The sequence below is a fragment of the Orycteropus afer genome, unplaced genomic scaffold (genome assembly GCF_000298275.1).
Source record: "Orycteropus afer afer isolate SDZICR_OR568_19922 unplaced genomic scaffold, OryAfe1.0 scaffold00193, whole genome shotgun sequence".
NCBI lineage: Eukaryota > Metazoa > Chordata > Mammalia > Tubulidentata > Orycteropodidae > Orycteropus > Orycteropus afer.
The window spans coordinates 93,376-106,615 of NW_006921780.1; positions in this window are offsets into that span (position 1 = coordinate 93,376).

Consider the following 13,240-nt stretch of genomic DNA (forward strand, 5'->3'; position numbering starts at 1 on the left):
CAAGAACAGACATATGCACACCCATGTTCCTCGTAGCACTATTTATAGTAGCCAAAAGATGAAAACAACCTAGGTGTCCATCAACTGAGGAATGGATAACCAAATTATGGTACATACACACAATGGAATACTATGCAATGCTAAAGAATAATGTAGAATCTGCAAAACACCGCATAGCATGGATGAACTTGGAGGACATTATGCTGAGTGAAATAAGTGAATTACAAAAGGACAAATATTGTATTATTTTGTTATTGTAAAACTCAAGGAAAGGTTTACCTATACAAGGAAATTTTCTTTGTTGGTTACCAGGGGTGGGAGGGTAGGGTAGGGAACACTGTTAGATAGGTAGAGATAAGTATCGATTTGGGTGAAGAGAAGGGCAATGTACCAAATGTGAGTGGTCAACATGGTGGCATTGAGGAAGAGGAAGACATAGAGGAGTACATGGGAGGTGCAGACAACAAAGATGAACCCTTTTGCACATACAGCACTGTGTTGTCAGTGAAGGAAAACACGAGTGTACAGGTGGATAGATGGGTGAGCAGGCTGAACTATTAGGTGTGTCTGTGTTGCAGGGAGTGTACCAAAGACCATGTATCAGGTTGGCAGACAATGGTTTCACAAGTGTATTTGTATGTTTTGTAAGAATTCCCAGGGGTATAGTAGAGCTTATAAGGGACAAGATTGTAGTCACTTCTTGGTCACAGTCAGCTACCCAGAGGGACCGAGTAGTTGAACCTTTGGGCTCGGGACCATAGTCACAGGGGACATTAAGCTCATTTGGCATAACGTACTACACAAAACATTGCTCCACCTCCTACTTTGGTGAGTAAATACTGGGATCTTAAAAGCTTGCAAGCAGCCATCTAGATGCAACAATGGGTCTCACCTCATCCAGAGCAAAGAAGAATGAAGAAAACCAAAGTTTCATGGAAACAATTAGTCCTCATGACCAGTACACCATGTGATCCTCAGCCTATATGACTATGAGACCAGAAGAATTAGATGGTGTCTGGCTACTGCTGTCAACCACTTGGAGGGGGATCTATGGAGGAGATCCTGGATAGACAGCGAGAACAATGTGGAACAGAACTCAAAATCATTTAGGGGAAAAAAAGGGGGGAACAGGTTTGCTGGTCTGATAGAGCCTGGTGGAACCACCAAAACTGTGGTCTCTGGCTGTCCTTCAGGTTTGCAATTGGACCCACACCTGTGGCTTCCAGCCAAACAAAAGACAGGCATATGAGTTGAACATGTACCTGAGGTAGGTGCAGTCCTTGAGGAGAACAATCATGGGAGAAAGATGGGCTGTTTATGCATGGGGGGACAGTTCAGGGGGCAGGAGTGCATGGAAGGATGGACACAGGGAAGAGGTAACTATCGGGAGGAAGTGGGGGAGAGCTGTTGAATTGGGGTAAATTGTAGTCAATGTCATGAGACAATGTGTGTGTGAACTGCTGTGTGGAAGGTGAATTTGCTCTGTGGGCTTTCACCCAAATCACAATTTAAAAAAAAAAAAAAAAAAGCCCAAATAGGAAGGTTTTAACCACTTAGAGTCTATCTTCTTTAGGTATTCTGCAAAACTGTGTCCAACATCTTCTAGTCCTAGATAAGATAAATCCTGTGGTTATAAGGATCCAGGATGTCTTTTACAACTCTCTGACCCAGATTCCCCATGTTGCTGCAGGAGGACATCAAGAAACCTCATATAACCTTCTCCATGCCTATACTCTTTCCCTGAAGTTTTTCATACCCTTTTCCCAGTCTGATGGTTCTTTGTAGTGCTTGCCTCTAGAAGACCTCCTGTTGTAGGGGCCCACCCTCTATATAAGGCTGTTAATATGTTGGTCCCAATAAAAAGCTACTTGTACAACACTGTCTCATGATCATATCTTTTTCTTTGGTCAGCTCCCCAAATCCATTGGACCCACTATAGGTGAAAACTGGCATCCTAGAAGCCCCCAGTAGGAGCCAAACAGAGCTAGAGCCCTTTCACAGACTCATTTCCAAGAAATTATCACTATGTGACCAGTCTGGCAGTTCCTTAAGGAACTCTTATGACACAGTGGTTAAACACTACACTGCTAACCAGTAAGTCGGCAGTTTGAACCCACTAGTAACACTGTAGGAGGAAGATGTGGCAGTATGCTTCCATAAAGATTACTGGCTTGGAAACCCTATGGGACCACTTTACTTTGTCTTACAGGGTCACTATGAGTTGGAATTGACTCTTCAGCAATAGGTTCTTGTTCCTTAGAGAACAAAAAGTTTTTGTGATTCCTTAGAAGACCCCACTTGCAATTATACCTGTATTTGACCCGAATTAAATCTCTGCCACTGTGGAAAACCTTTTACCTGGGGTGGGGGTGGGCATTTGGTGGAAGCTATAACAGGCAATTGTTTAATTTTGTGGCTCACAAAAATCAGTTGAGGTAGTTGAAAAAGTTGATGCAAATAATAGACTAGCCAAAAAGCATGAAAGGAAAAGTTGGAGAATGAGATGCCCATAATGGTTTTGAGAAGCTCTGGTATATTCCTGGGAATCTAGAAGGTCAGGTGCATGCATAGCACTGTGTGCATGTCCAGGACTATAGGAATGCTTAGGAAAGACCAGAGAAGGCCCTTAGTGCTCACCTCTGGCTGACCTTGATGCTGTGCACAAGCAGGAAGTCAAGGCTAAGGCAGAGTTGTCAACTGCCTGGCTGAGTGTGGAAGATGTGTCATGATACACACAAAGGACCCCTCAGCAGAGACTGGGAGACTTAGTGGTTCCAGGCATGTATATTAAGGAATTTAACCTTGCCCAAAGAGAGGTCTGGCCTTTGCTATCCACTTCTTGGAGGCAATCTCTAAGCCTTTAAAATATTTTGCATGATAGTAGTGCATTTTAGGAGCTCTGGTAGCATAGTGGCTAAGACACTTGACTGCTAACCAGAAGACTGGCAGTTCAAACCCACCAGCCACTCCTCGGAAGGAAGATTGGGCAATCTACTTCCGTACTGATACTGCCTTGGAAACCCAAGGAGGGGTCTCTATGAGTCGGGTGCGACTCGACGGCACATAACAACAACAACAGTGCCTTTTTTGCCTGGCAGCCTTGGATCATTGGATAGTCTAACAGTATGACTTAGGGTGAAGGCTGGCCACACTGGAAAGTATTAAAGGGCAGCTGATCATATCAGAAAAACCAAAAACCAAAACTATGATTTAGGGTAGGGTCTTTTGGTCAAGCATTATCTTTCAACCTCTGAAAAAGCTTCAGATTAAAATCAGGCATATGGACATTCAATCATGCCTACACAGTGGACCCCCAATAAAAAACATGAACACTGAGGCTTGGATTAGTGCCCATGATTGGCAATACTCTGTGCATATTGTTACACACTGACACTGGAAAAGTAATGCTTTCCTGACTCCACAAGGAGAGGACAAATGGCCTTTCCACATTTGGCACTTTTCCTAGACTCTGCCTTATATGTTTCTTTCTTTGGCTGCTTTTAATCTTTATCCTTCCCATGTAATAAACCATAACTGCAAGTGTAACAGTTCCAGTGAGTTCTGTGAGTCTTTCTTGCAAATTATCAAAATGAAGGCAGTTTTAATAACCCCTTTAGCTGATATTTGGTGTAAAAAGTGAGAGCAGTCATGTGGACAACGTACTTTCTAAGTTTGTAGTTGGTGACAGTAGCAGAAAACCCTACTTGTGTTCCAGGGATCAGGAAGCCACCACCAGTACTGTTGGCTGCAGAACTATGCTAGATGCACATTGGCAAAAAGTTTGTGTCCAACACCTTGTCTCCCATATGCATGCATATAGTGAGAACACACTAGGGCCTGTGCTTCTGCCCCAGATCCAGTGATTCCATGACAATCCCTATCACAGAAATAGCAAAAAGCCAAAGTTGTGACCTGTTTCTCTCCCACCCTCCTAGTCACCCTTAATAATCAAACTGAGATCATAGCAGACTCCTAGCTGCAAAATGGTAACTGGAAAATGTGGTGTTAGCTTTCCTTTCTCTGCAATAGAGGACTCTGTTGAGTGATGCTCACCATATCTACCATACTTCTTCACTACCCTGATAAAACTTTCTGAGTCATTCTCCTAGAACACTGCCTTTGTTCTGCTGTCACTGTCTCATTTACTTGGCAAATCATAAATTTTAGATAGACCCATCTCTCCTCCACCTCTATACAACATTCAGACTGCTTGCCAAAATCACCAACCTCATGAACAACACAGTATCTAGAGTCAAGGAATCATTAACAATACTCAGCAATCAGTTCATGTGCATGACAGCTATTTTAAAATAATATAAATTAGTAATGTAGCATAGTGGCTAAGGCACTTGAGTGCTAACCAGAAGACTGGAGGTTTAAACCCACCAGCCACTCCTCAGAAGGAAGATGGGGCAATCTACTTCCATAGTGATACTGCCTCCGAAACCCAAGGAGGGGTCGCTATGAGTTGGGTCCGACTCGAGGGCACATAACAACAACAACACTTATTGTGTACTTGCCCTGTTCCAAGTATTTTGCATGTTTTGGCTCATTTAATTCTGATAAATGCTCTGAGATAAGTATCTTTATTTTAATTTTACAGATTAGAAAACTGGACATTGAAATATTAAGTGATTTACTCAAACCCATGAAGCTGTTAAGTATCAGAACTAAGATTCAAACCCAGGTAGTTGGGCTCCAGAGCCCATATCTTCATCCCTCTGCTAACTGCATCTCACGTTCTCTCAAGTTTCGTATAATACAACCTAGCTCATTACTCTTGGCACATGACAGGGTCTTCTATTTCTCAGTGAAAAAATGGATATCAAAAAGGGAAACCTTCAAGATTCTACTACCAAACTTTTAACAGACCTGACTTATTTATATCTCTCCTAGCTTTCTCTCCTGGTTCCACAGAAGATATTGATCTCTTATTGCCTAAACTTTGCACCTTCACCTGTGCTTCAAGTTCCTTCTCTTCCCATCTTTTCCGGAAGCTTGCTCTCTAATGTATTTCCTCTTTCTCTGGTATGTTCAACTGATCCATCTCTGCTCACTCTTTTCACTCAGAATTTAAACATTCTTAGTACTCTCTCTGCTTAATATGCTCTTAACTTCATAACCCAACTATTGCTCCACTTATCCATCTTCTATGTCACAGCCACATTTCTATACTTGTTCCAAGACACTTGCTCCTAGTCTCCCTTCACCAGCACTCCTTAGAACACTTCCCAGGTCACCAGCACCCTCCCCAGCATTTGAAAATGTTGGCCACACTCTCCTTTTCAATATCACCCTCTACTATATTTCCTCTTCTTTTCTGCTATCACTCTCATGTTCATGACTCATCTCCCTCTACTTCTACCTTTCCTCAAATGCTGGTGTTTGTAAGATTTTTGTCATAGGTCCTCTTTTCTTCTCACCCCCCATTTTCTCACTGAACATCCCATTTCTGGCTTCAGTTATCATTCATATGCTTCTAAATGCCCAAGTCTCTACATCTACTCCAGGTCTCTTGGTTTAGCATCAGACCTTGCCTTCCACTGCTACTAGGCATCGTCACTGGCACTGGACTCTCAACGTATCCTATGCTCTATTCATTATCTTCAACTCCTAACCTAGTTCTGTGTTTCCAGTCTCTGTCACTGGCACAATCCAGATACAAAAAAACAAAAAACAAAACAAAACAAAAAAACCCCCACCAAACTCATTGCCATCAAATTGCATCTGACTCGTAGCAACCCCTCCTTGGGTTTCCAAGATGATATCACTACAGAAGTAGATTGCCCAACCTTCCTCCCTAGGAGTGGCTGTTGGGTTTGAACTGTCAGCCTTCTGGTTAGCAGTCAAATGCCTTAGGTGCTACACCACTGGCTGAGATAAATGCTACAAATGCATGCCTGTGCTTCCTTCCAGTGGTTCCCCACCCACTGTGTAACCTATTCTGCAGAGCTTGGTTAGATTAATCTCCATCTCTTAGATCCCCTTCAAGAACCTCAATAGATTGCCTACATCCTAGAACTTTTTAACTTGGTGTTCAGGTCCTTCATTTTTACACAGAAGTATGATTTTTTTTTTTCCTCTGCTGACATTATTTTCTTCAATCTTGCTAAAATCACTTATTAGTTCTAGCAGGTTTTTTCTGTCTACACAAACATGTCATCTACAAATGCAGACAGGTGTCACCCATTTCTAATGTCTTTTTTTTTTTTTTGCTTTACTTCATTGGTGAGAACTTCCAGTATGATATTGAATAGGAGTGGTGGGAAAGGATATATTTGTCTTGTTTCTAATATTAGGAGCAAAGCATTCAGTTTTTCACCATTAAGTATAATTGTCACTGTCAGTGTTTTGTATATATTCTATATCAGATTTATCAATTTCATTTGTTTCCATTCTTATCTGTGTTACATTCTTTCTTCTGCTTGTTCTGCACTTATTTTGTTCTTATTTTTCTAACTTCAAAGGAGGTCTGGTGGTGCAGTGATTAAAGTACTTGGCTAAGAACTGAAAGCTCCTTGGTTCAAACTCACTAGTCACTCTGTGAGACAAAGACAAGACAATGTTTTTCTGTAAAGATTGCAGCCTTGGAAATCCTCATGGGAAGTTCTACTCTGTTCTATAATGTCACTGTGGGTCAGAATTGACTCAAGGGCAATGGGTGTTTTGGTTTTGTTTTCTAATTTCTTAAGCTGAAAGCTTAAAATTTTAATTTGAGGAATTTCTTTTTTCTGATACAAGCATTCAATCCTGTAAATTTCCCTGGAAGTACTGCTTTAGCTTCCTCCCACAAATTTTCATATGCTGTATTTCCATTTTAATTAAGTTCAAAGATGTTTTAATTTCTTTTGAGACTTTTTTTGGTCCATGGATTTTTTTTAGAAATCTATTGTTTAAATTCTAAGTGTTTAGAGATTCTTCCTATTTTCTTTCTGTTATTAATATCTAGTCTAATTCTATTAATATCAGTAAGGATCCCTGGTGGCACATGGTTAATATACTTTGTATTATTTCAAATCTTTTAAATTTGTTAAGGTTTGTTTTAGGAGCCAACATAGACATATAATGCTAAAATTTCTGTGGGCACTTGAAAAGAATGTGTATTCTGTTTTCATTGGGTGGAATGTTCTATAAATATCAAGTAAGTCAAATTAGTTGACATCTGCCTACTTCTTCGCCTCCACATCTTCAATGAATCTCTTGCACTTCTAATTCATCCTTAACTTGTGCTTCCAGAGGATCTGAATGGAGCCAGCACCTCTTCCCTGAATGACTTTAATTATCTTCCACTGGTACCATTAGAGACATGGTATGTGCTCTGTCATGAACTCACCAGTCTCACAGAAGCTTCATTGGGGGCAGCGTGATTGCAGAGAGAAGATCACCCCATTGGCTGAGGCTCTGTTCATGTTTCTGCCCATTAGGCCATTCAAGGAAGAGAGATCACAGAAGAAGGCTGACTAACTTAGGGACATCAGGGTCTGAGAAACAACATGGTGGTGAGTTTCCTGGGTTTTCTTTTGCCTCACATATCCTAGACTTGGGGCTGAAAAACCTGACAATCTAAAAATGACAAAGAATGATGACAAAAATATCACATTTAGTTTATTTAGACTATTCATTTAAGGCATCTGACTCCTGCTTTGCCTTCTTTTCATCATTCTTTTCCTTGTGTTAGGCAGCCACAGTCATTTTGAGAATCCAGGTTAGGGGCTGAGTTGGAGATACAGTCAATTTTGGCCTAGTGGGATATATTCTGTGGTTTGTAGTTACTTCTATGAATAGGGAAATTATTGCTTCATGTACTCATGTAGCAATGGCTTCCAGAAGTATTTTTTAGCCCACTATATTGCTGTCACAGCATAAGAGTTCAGGGCTAGAAGATAGATGCATTTTATTGTGAATATGTGCTCTGTCACTGGCACCAGAAGTATATGGGTGTATTAGTCTGGTGCCTCCAGGAAGCAGATGTCAAGAAGAGATTAAACACACAAGAGATTTATTGGGGGAAATGACTTGAACAATAAAGGAGAGGGAGCAGAAGTGGAGAGCTCTGAGACAATGAATCAGGCATGACCACCATGGAAAGGAATGGGGATTAGATTGGAAAAGTCCTGGGCTATTGTGCAGTGTTAAAAAAGTTTTAGCCAGTTCAATGGGGAGTCCTTGAGCCAAAATTTGAGTGGATTTATCCTGGTAGGCTTACTAATTCTAGCCTTAACTGTATTACCTTAGAGAGCCAGTAAACATCACATTCATCAAAATACATTACTGGGAGAAGCACCAATATCTTTGAAAAATATTACAGTAAGTCTTACCGTAGACTCAGAAGAGGATGCTCCCATTGAAATGGGTTCCTTGATTTCATTTGGGATTATCAGATTGTAGGGTGGCAGAGGATAAGGGGTAGAACTAACTACCATAAGAAATGTAAGAATGCTTACTTACCACAATAGACAGGTAGGCCAGAATGGTAATCAGAACTTTTGACCTTCAAGAACTTTGTTGTTGTTGTTGTTATGGGCCATCGAGTTGGCCCTGACTCATAGCAACCCCTCCTTGGGTTTCTGAGGCAGTATCAGTACGGAAGTAGATTGCCCAACCTTCCTTCCGAGGAGTGGCTGGTGGGTTTGAACCATCAGCCTTTTGGTTAGCAGTCAAGTGCCTTAGGCACTAAGCTACCAGAGCTTCTTCAAGAACTTTAGAAGTGGCAAAATGATCATGGGGTAACTGGAACCAAAATGGATGAGCAGCCCTCTAAGATCTCACTAGATCTATATACTACAGGGTTAAAAAAAATCTAGATCTGGTGAGGAGAAGTATGACTTGAATCACCAAGAGTTAGACACAGCTATTCACCCAATTCTCAGACATGACTCAGTTCACAAACTCTTTAAAGAAGGGAAAGCCAGGTACTCTTGAAGAATTTAGAGAAACATCGCAAGTTCATACCATAAATTATGTAAATCTACAGTAGGAAATGTCTCAATGGGTATCCTGTCAATTCCTGGAGCTTTGTTTTTCTCAAATTCCTTCAGAGCAGCTTCAACTTCTTCCTTTAATACCATCAGTTCTTGATCATATGCTACCTCCTGAAATCGCTGAAAATCAACCAATTCTTTTTGGTACAGTGACTCTGTACCTTTCATCTTCTTTTGATGTTTCCTGCATCATTCAATACTTTGACCATAGAATCTTTCAGTATTGAAAGACTCTTGTTATCAAATATTGAAGTGATATTGAATATTGAAATCCCTGAAGGAAATCCTTCAATACATGGAGAACATGGAGCAGGTGATATGAGCAGTATTAGCAACCTGAAGAGAAATGTCTGCAATTCTTCTGGGAGCATCTGCTGGATGTTCAGAAGCACCAAGACCTGTCCACCGTGGCCAGCTACAAAAGCATCTACTGTGATGTGGTCAATCTATTTCCAAGGTCAATCTACTTCCATAGTGATACTGCCTCAGAAACCCAAGGAGGGGTTGCTATGAGTCAGATACAACTCAACAGCAATGAGTTTGAGTTTCAGTAAGATTGTACTTGTGTTTGATACTAATGATATTGTCCAATAATTTCCACATTCTGTGGGATCATCTTTCTTTGGAATGGGTACAAATATGGACCTCTTTCAGTTAGTTGGCCAGGCAGCTGTCTTCCAGATTTCTTACTGAAGATAATTCAAAAATGGCTGCAGCAATATATTGACAGAGAACTTCCAGAAATGCAAGCTGGATTCAGAAGAGGACGTGGAACAAGGGATATCATAGCTGATGTCAAATGGATCTTGGCTTAAAGCAAAGAATACCAGAAAGATGTTTACTTGTGTTTTATTGACTATGGAAAGGCATTGGACTGTGTGGATCATAATAGATTATGGATAACATTGAGAAGAATGGGAATTCCAGAACACTTGAATGTGCTCATGAGGAACCTGTACATAGACCAGGAGGCTGTTATTTGAACAGAAGAAGAGGATACTGAATAGTTTAAAATCAAGAAGGGAGTGTGTCAGGGTTGTATCCTTTCACCATACTTATTCAATATGTATGCTGAGCAAATAATCCTGAAAACTGGACTACATGAAGAAGAATAAGGCATCAGGCATCCGGATTGGAGGAATAGTCATTAACAACCTACAATATGCAGATGATACAACCTTGCTTGCTGAAAGTAAAGATGACTTGAAGCACTTACTGATGAAGATTAAAGACTACAGTCTGCCGTATGGATTACACCTCAACATAAAGAAACAAAAATCCTCACAACTGGACCAATAAGCTGCATCATAATAAATGGAGACAAGATGGAAGTTGTCAAACATTTCATATAGCTGAGTTACACAATCAACACCAATGGAAGCAGAAATCAAGAAGTCAGACAACATATTGCACTGGGCAAATCTGCTGCAAATGACCTCCTTAAAGTGCTGAAGAGCAAAGATGTCACTTTGAAGACTAAGGTGTGCCTAACCCAAGCCATGGTGTTTTCAATCGCCTCACATGCATATGAAAGCTGGAAAATTAATAAGGAAGACTGAAGAAGAGTTGATGCTTTTGAATTGTGGTGTGGGTGAAGAATACTGAAAGTATGGACTGCCAGAAGAACTAACAAATCTGTCCTGGAAGTGCTGCTGGAATGCTCCTTAGAAGCAAGAACGACCAGACTTGGTCTCACCTACTTTGGTCATGTTGTCAGGGGGACAGAAGTATTTCCTTCTGTTGTGTATGGGGTCACAATGGGTTGGAGCTTACTCAAGGGCACCTAACAACACAGTAGGAAAAGGGAACTCTTTCAACCTCAGAGTGAAAATTGAATGTGGACAGATACTGCCTCAGAAACCCAAGGATGGGTCGCTATGAGTCGAATTGACTTGACGGCAGTGAGTTTGATTTTGGTTTCTTTGGACCCAGAAAACCTCCATGGGCCTGTGGCCATATTGAGGAATTAATGAGATTAAGAAGTAAGTAAAGATTTGACCCAAGCCCATTTCATAGTGGGTCCATATGTCCAAAACTCCATCCTTATATTTCTCTGAAATTCCTGAGTATACAGCTGAACTACATATACAGGCAGTGTACCCATATTGACTCTCTGACTCATGGAGGATTACTGTGGTAACAATAGTGGAAGCCTCTAGATTCCTACCCTCCACATAAAAACAGTGGCTGCAGGTGATGGGCTCAAGTATAGCAGGGATCGCAGAGCTGACGTGGGATCAGGCGGTGTTTCATTCTGCTGTGCATAGCATCACTATAGAGTTGGAGATGACTCGACAGCACCCAACAACAACATAAAAATATATGAGGCTATTGAAAATAGCTTCATATGCATGTGAAAGCTAGACAATGAATAAGGAAGACCAAGAAAGACTTGATGCTTTTGAGTTGTGGTGTTGATGAAGAATACTGAAAGTACTATGGGCTGCCAGAAGAACTAACAAATCTGTCCTGGAAGAATTGCAGACAGAATGCTCCTTGGAAGTGAGAATGGCTAGACTTGGTCTCACCTACTTTGGTCATGTAGTCAGAAGGGACCATTCCTTGGAGATATATACCATGATAAAGTGGAGGGTGAATAAAAAAGAGGAAGGCCTTCAATGAGATGGATTGACACAGTCACTGCAATGATTGTCTCAGGTATAGCAAGGATTGTGGGGCTGGCACAGGACTGGACAGTGTTTCATTCTGTTGTACATAGGGTCCTTATGAGTTGGAGCAGACTCAACAGCACCTAACAACAACATAAAAAACTAAACCCAAATCTAAACCATTACCTAGAGGAATTGAGATTAGTGGCGCCATCAATGTCTTTGAAGTCTCACCGCATTCCTATTTAACTCACATGTTAGATGTCTTGTCCAGAAGTCTTATAAGTTTTAGAGGATGACAGTTGGCCATTGTAAGCTTAATCCCATGATTGCTCTGATTAAACTACTGTTCCAGAGGTGGAAGCTTTACTAATGTAAATAAATGCTAATCCTGGAAACTGTTATGTGATTATTAAAAAAAAAAAAACACACACACACACAAAAACCAAAAACTCACTGCCTTCTCACAGTTTTCTTCTCTATCTCTAAGCAATCAATTCCAACTCATAGCTATCCCCTTTGGGTTTCTGAGGCGGCAAGTCTTTATGGAAGTAGAATGTCCAGTCTTCCTTTGGCAAAGTAGCTGGCTAGTGGGTTTGAACTGCCAACCTTCTGCTTAGCACTCAAATGCCTTAGGCACTATTCCATCATACCTCCTTGTTTGAGCTTTTGTTTTATCTCTAAACAGAGAACACTAGAAAGAGTTTGTGTTATTCAGAAAGACACATCATTAAACTTTCATCATCTATCTTTAAGCTACATCAGCTGACATAATTTGGTTTGGAGGAGTCTTTTCTGGTGGCACACTGCCTAAAGCATCTGACTACTAGCCAGAAGGTTGGCAGTTCAAACCCACCAATCGCTCCGTGGAAGGAAGACCAAGCAATTTACTTCCTTAAAGATTTATCACCTTGGAAACTCAATGCAGGTCACTGTGAGTTGGAATCTACTTAATGGCAGTGGGTTTGGTTTGTTTTGGTTTCCACCATCCCACCATTCCATTTACCATTATATTGATATAACATGTGTATTACATCATGCTGATTTGATCTAATAAGAAGAAAGTAGTAGGCATCCTAGATGGTCTGATACAATGGAAAAGTGACAAAAAATGAATAATAAAACCCAGAAATATCATGAGGCCTGATACCACGGTAAACTTCAGATATTTGAAGAAAATAAAGTTGAAGGAAGTTTTACTGAACTGTGACCGCACTATCATTAGGAAAGAGACATCATGTTTTGCAGGCTTTTCTTTCTGGTTGTGCGTACTATGTCAACACATCTATCAAATAATCCCTAAGACAATCAACTTTGTATGGGTCTAGAACAAGGGAAGAGTCTCCCATTGGTCAGGTCACAGTGCAAGCAAGCAACTCTGCCATTTGACCCTCATGGCCTTGCAGGCCTAACAGTTTTTTAATTGACCTTCACCAATCTAATTGCTCTTTGAGGCTTGTGTCAAGCCTTTACAGAAGACACATAGAGGTTTCTTGTATTTTACATCTTTTGTGAAAATAACTCTCTTTACACATAGTTTTGGACTAGCTACTGGACTCTGGTAGCATAGTGTCTAAGGCACTTGACTGCTAACCAGAAGGCTGGCGGTTCAAACCCACCAGCCACTCCTCGGAAGGAAGGTTGGGCAAT